The 6482-nt window shown below is 34.5% G+C and overlaps 1 long non-coding RNA gene across 1 annotated transcript; it reads right to left on the reverse strand.

The window, feature by feature from the left end:
- Positions 1 to 2110: 2110 nt before the first annotated feature.
- LOC143749538 (uncharacterized) lies at positions 2111 to 5835 on the reverse strand. Its single transcript, XR_013207013.1, has 4 exons — positions 5707 to 5835; positions 4800 to 4841; positions 4082 to 4195; positions 2111 to 2230 (listed from the first exon to the last, which is right to left on the reverse strand). It is a non-coding gene; the product is annotated as an uncharacterized LOC143749538 (long non-coding RNA).
- Between the last annotated feature and the right edge of the window lie 647 nt (positions 5836 to 6482).

Consider the following 6482-nt stretch of genomic DNA (forward strand, 5'->3'; position numbering starts at 1 on the left):
ATGTCATGGCTCTTCCCAGCTCTAAAATGGCAGTGAATGGCAGTTTCTGTTTTGAAGTCCATAAAAGTGCATCTTGCCATTATAAAAGTGCTCCACGCGGCTCCGGGGGGTTAATAAAGGCCTTCTGAAGCGATGAGTTTGTGTAAGAAAAATATTCATATTGAATACGTTACAAAGTAAAATTGTAACTTCTGGCCAAACGCAGTCTATTTGCACCCAAAGTGGAACTTACGCAACTTGTGACATCGGAAGTTGCGTAGTGCGTCATTGTGTAGCGTAAATATTAGCAGTACGTCATATTACCTGCATAAGTTACGCTTTAGACTTAAGTGGAATCTGTATGTTCGGTTGGCCGGAAGCTTTTTTTTTTTTTACTTTATAAAGTTTTATATGGATATTGTTCTCAAACAAACGCATCGCTTCGCTTCAGAAGGCCTAACCCCCATGAGCTGTGTGGAGCACTTTTATTGACTTCAAAACAGCAATTCACTGCCATTAAAAAGCTTGGAAGAGCCAGGACATTTTTTAATATAACTCTGATTGTATTCGTCTGAAAGAAGAAGGTCATATACACCTAGGATGACTTGAGGGAGTGTAAATCATGGGCTAATTTTACTTTTTGGGTGAACTATCCCTTTAAGTCTAGTCCTATGGCCCCTCAAACCAAATTAAAAGAGTCAGCTTTCTCTGGCATGGGTTTAAATAGTTCTAGACTAGTCCAGAGTTTAATAAGCTGATTTCCTGGAGGAAGACTAGAGCTACTCAAGGACTAAATTGAGGCTTAAAGGGATAGTTCACCCAAAAATGAAAATTCTGTCAGTAATTACTCACCCTCATGTTGTTCCAACCCCTTAAGACTTTCGTTCGGAACACAAATTAAGATATAGAAAAGTTACAGCACTACTCCATCTGTCCAGATCCTTCAGTTTCCCATGTTGATATGCTTTCCTCTTAAGTTTTCAATATAGGTCAGGTAAGGGGACTGGGATGGCCATGCAGAAAAGTCATTTTGTGCTCAAATGTTGATTTTGGACATCTATATGAATCAATGACTTCAGTGTTTATCAGACAGTCAGGAAAAGGTTATACTGCCATCTGTTGGTTGTATGGTACTCTTAGTGCCCAAAGGCCTAATGCCACTAAATGAATCAATTATACTATTCTGATTAAAATTCACTGCTGGAAACTCATTTGTACTGAACTTAGTGAGACCTCGCAGGCACAAATAAAATAAAATAACCACGTGCAGTTCATTTACACAGTTTAACACAAACTGATAAATAAGCATTATTTTGAGTCATTGCAAAAACACTACAAATGCACAGTAGCTGCCGTGTTTATAGGCATTGCCTACTACTGGGCTGTTAAATTATTGATTTTGATTGGATGATGAACACTATGAGGTGTGAATGTTTTTCCAGTAAATGCACAGAAGTATAGTTACAGACAGGTCTGCACGGATTAGTTCCATATAACTTCTGCAAGTTATTTCAGTCATTTCTAGTGTCCTTACAACAGCAAAATAATCAAAACCCACAAAGACAGTAGCTATATATGATTTTAAAAAATGGCAAACTACGCTTTACCCTCACAAAATTACGTTTTATTATGGAAAGCACACCCTCTTTCTCCAGCTCCCTCTCCCATACAAATGCACACACAGTGGATATAAAAAGTTTATTAAAACAGCTGGTTTTTGTTATGCAAAATTAAACAAAGATAAATTATATCAGAACTTCTGTTTAATGTAAATTTACATTTAATGTAAAAATTCCAACCTATGCAATGCCACTGAAAACCAAAGTGACACTTCTCAGATCTTCTCAGTTCTCGCGCATTCGTCCTGCGTTCTCATGAACTCAATCACTGAGTCTGAATAATCCAGGAGCATGACACTGCATAAAATAAATTAATCTTGGCTTATTCTACAAAACTCGATCCAATAGTACCAAAAACATAAAAAAATTCTGTATTGCAAATGTGCACATGCCAATGTTAGACCAGAATGCAACCTTCCTTAAAATTGGCCCCAAATAGTTAACTACGATTGCTTAATTAAGATTAATTTTATACATTACATAGGCAAAAACTGTTTTAATAGTTTCTCGTGTATTACACTTACAATTTGCCGGCACATTTGATTTGGCAGAAGTCATATTGATCTCAAAGGAGCTTGAACCAGTTATGATCGGCGAAAACACATGGCCATCATCAGATGCAGAGATTTTGCCTGTTTACATAAAATATCTGTCAGTTCATCTGTCAATTGTTCATTTTTTTTCTTCTTTTATTATTGCTGCCATGAATTGAGTTAATTCGTGCCTTTGATAAAATCTGCAGTAAATAAATGGCTGATAAAGGTTATAGTAATAGTTAAAATTCTGAGTCTGAATAATCCAGCATTACATCACATAAAATAAATTCTACAAAACTCGATCCAATAGTACCAAAAACACAAAACAATTCTGTATTGCAAATTTGCACATGATACTGTTAGACCAGAATGTAACCTTCCTTAACCCTCTACTGCACGGTGTTGCCATATGGCAACATACCCTTTCTTTGGACATTTCTTGAAATTTGAAAATAAATATGAGCTCTGATTAATCTTAAATTCATGGTAGAACCTGGTGGTCACCAATGATATGCTTTGATGACATCACGACATTACACACACCCTTGCAACGTCATTCTTTTCACACACTTTTGATGACTCCAGCTGCTGAAAAAGTGCTTGTGTATATGTGAAGATTTTCCTCATTTTTTTCATATTTCTTCGGAATAAAAAAATACATCAAGCATCTGGGGTAAGTTCTAATCTTATTTCAATCATTGTCACATTGTTTTTCAGTGTGTTGCCATATGGCAACATTGTGCGGTAATGGAACAATATTTTGCCCATTCTAATGCAGAGTAGCTTTGTATGAATGACAATGTATGGATGCACTGATATAGTTGGATGGTTGTATTCTACTCATATACTTATATATATTTTTATATATTTATAAAGTAAAGTAAAAGTAAAGTATAAAAGTAAAATATATATCCGTCTTGACCGCTTTGATCACTGGCCAGAGATGGGTGCACCAAAAGGAAGGTGCAAGAATCCTGGCTGCAAGGGCATCGTCAGAGGGGTTTGCTCTAAGTGCAAGGTGCACCTCTGCTTAAAAGGTGGGGTATGTGATTTGCAAAACGGCCGGCAGATTTTGAAAATACACAACTCAAAAGGTCCTACCTTCTTTCCTCCAACGCTGGCCCTGACTCCACCCACTCGAAGAGGGGCATGGGGGAGGGGGGTATGGTACGACCGTTTGATTGACGCACTTACTGTCCAATGATTCTAGGTGGTCTTGGAAATGATTGGCTGTTTTTCGAGTTTTTTCGAGTTTTTCGAGTCCTGCCCGTTCCACAGATGATTAAATTTTTTAATTTTCATGTCAGTGCTTCTAACTCAGTGGCTGTAAGTGGGTTAGAAATCTCTCTTTAACAGAGAGAACAACTGCTTTAAGGCGTTTCACATCGAGTAGTTTCACTTGAACAGTTCTTATGAGTTTGCGTCAGATGTTTTGTAAATGTTGTTGAAATAATCGTTTCACATTGAGTAGTTTCACTTGAACAGTTCTTATGAGTTTGCGTCAGATGTTTTGTAAATGTTGTTGAAATAATACTTAGAAAATTAGTTTCATATTTTGTACACAAAGCTCTTGAAAACATTTTAAATAATAAAAACAATTTCATTTCTAAAAGACAGGTCTGTAATCATAAATGAATTTCATGTCATTTTGGGAGAAAACGCATCAGGCTGTTCCATTGTCGCACAATGTTGCCATATGGCAACGCACCAAAAGTACCCCCCCCCCCCCCCCAAAAAAAAAAGAAAAAAAAAAAAGAAATGTTAATTTGAGTCTATTTTATATATAAAAAAACACTGTAAAATTTTTTTCCATGATTGCATAATAATGCGTGCAGTAGAGGGTTAAAATTGGTCCCAAATAGTTAACTACGACTGATTAATTAAGAATAATATTATACATTACATAGGCGAAAACTGTTTTAATAGTTTCTCGTGTATTACACTTACAATATGCCGGCACATTTGGTTTGGCAGAAGTCATATTGATCTCAAAGGAGCCAAGAGTTAAACCAGTTATGATCGGCGAAAACACATGGCCATCATCAGATGCAGAGATTTTGCCTGTTTACATAAAATATCTGTCAGTTCATCTGTCAATTGTTCATTATACATAGAGTGCAACAGTGCCCCCCCCCCCTTTCATTCTTATATCCCATAGTGATTTATATATATATATATATATATATAAATATATATATATATATATATATATATATATATATATATATATATATATATATATATATATATATATATATATATATATATATATGCATATATAGCTTATACAAGCATTTCAGTATTTTGAGAGGGTAGGGAGATTATGTCATTCGCAGTGCTTCATGGGAGTGGGCAGAGCTATTTTGGATTGTGTTGCTTTTTTTTTTAAAACTATGTTTGACATAATTTTTACTACAGCATCATGGCTCATGGGTAATGTAGTTTTCACCAGGAGTTCAACTGCGAAGCACGATTATTTACAAAAAAATAAGCTGAAGGCTTTATCAGAAGCAAATACCATGTATTAACAACCTCTTAGCTCACAATAGGTCTGTCTTTAAAATTAATTTCCGTATGGAAAAAAGTAAATGTTTTTACTTCCAGAAAACGCCTGTTGCACTGTTGCATGTTTTCTCATTAAAAATAAAATATAAACCAGACTAACATGTTACTTGGATGCCTGATTGTCCTGCAGTGTTTGCTGTCTCTAGAGAGAGAGAGAAGGAACGACCATGTTATTTTAAATGGCAATGAAAAGCGCTAGCCTATATAAATAGCTTTGACTTGACTTTTATATGTTTTGCTTATCACATTGTGACAGTGTCATTCATATAGCTTACATGTTAAACAATTTATCATGCAAATTGCTCAAAGTTAAAATCAAAGACAGAGTAAAAGAAGAATTAAAAAGTAACCTACCAAAATTTAAAAAGTAAGTAACCGAAGAGGAATAAAATAGGCCTATGCACATATAAGCATGTCTGACTAAAATAATCTCTAAATAAGATTTAAAACTGAATAAATTCAAAACATTTATTTTAAGGTCCTTTATGGAAACCCTGCAGCTTAAATAAACGATGCTGCAGATTTTAGTTACATCAGATAAAAAATACAACAGTTAAAACAACATAGCATAATGCAAAATAAACATTGCTGTAAAACAGTCATGTTAAACTGATACTTTTGTGATATGTTTTTTTAAAAAAAACATAGCATAATGAACATAAACAATGTTGTACATTTTTAAAATCATACTTTATGATAAATTAATATAGTAGATACATGTTAATATCTGTATCACATCAATATCATACAATGCTCCATATTTTTCAACCCATACTTTGATAAATTAATATAGTAGATACATTTTAATATCTGTATCACCAGTTACAGCAGATAAAAATACTAATAGCATAATGTGGATAAAACAAATACGTAGCCTGGGCTATTTAAAACACTAATGAATTATACCGTATTTTCCTTATGTATAAACAATTTTTCAAATTAAACATCATTGCGTAATACAGCTAAACAGCACCGTAGCATAAATTAATTATAGAGAAAGTACTCACTGTTTTGCATTTTTGATGAGGTGGTCATAGAAGAGAGGGTGCAAAAGTTTTTGGTCCAGACATGGGGTATGGCACACGTCCATGTGTCTTGGCTATTTTATAGCCTTTTACAGTAAGAGCCTGTGGAAAACTATGGGAAAGCGGCGGAGCTGTGTGTACACTATATTCTTTCAGTACTCTATGAATGGAAGAATTTAGGTTCAAGGCCAATTCACATTCCCAGGGGGTAGGAAGACCTTTTGATTACACGATCGCCATATTTCACTGATAACTGTCACTCCTGAAAATAAGTCTTATGAATTAAAAGTAATTTATTACCGGTGGTACAAAACAGCGATGATATCACTTATTTGTCTTGCACACTGTCCATGCTGGCAGGCACTACCTGTGTGATTTTTTTTTTCTTCAACCCCTGGTGAAAATGTAAGATGATTTTATTTTTATCTAAATCTAACATAATTGGTACAGTAAATTTGTCAAATATTTATTTTAAATGAACAGAATGCTTTTCAACTTCAGTAATTTAGTAAGATTTTTTAATGAACGGCATGATTTTCAACTTCAGTAATTTAGTAAGATTTTAAATGAACAACAATTAGTAAACTATTTATTTTATATATGATATATTTTAATTTATACACTTTTAAAGGAACACCATGCTTTTCAATGGGCTCAGGAACGTGTCACAAAAACAGACACCAGGCCAGCCACACGCTGGTGTGACAGAGAGAAAAGACTTCAGGGGAAACACTTGTGGGGTTTTTACAACCATGGTG

This window comes from Siphateles boraxobius, unplaced genomic scaffold (assembly GCF_051911475.1).
Source record: "Siphateles boraxobius isolate OS27281-9 unplaced genomic scaffold, OSU_SipBor_1 25, whole genome shotgun sequence".
In the NCBI taxonomy this organism is placed as follows: Eukaryota; Metazoa; Chordata; class Actinopteri; order Cypriniformes; family Leuciscidae; genus Siphateles; species Siphateles boraxobius.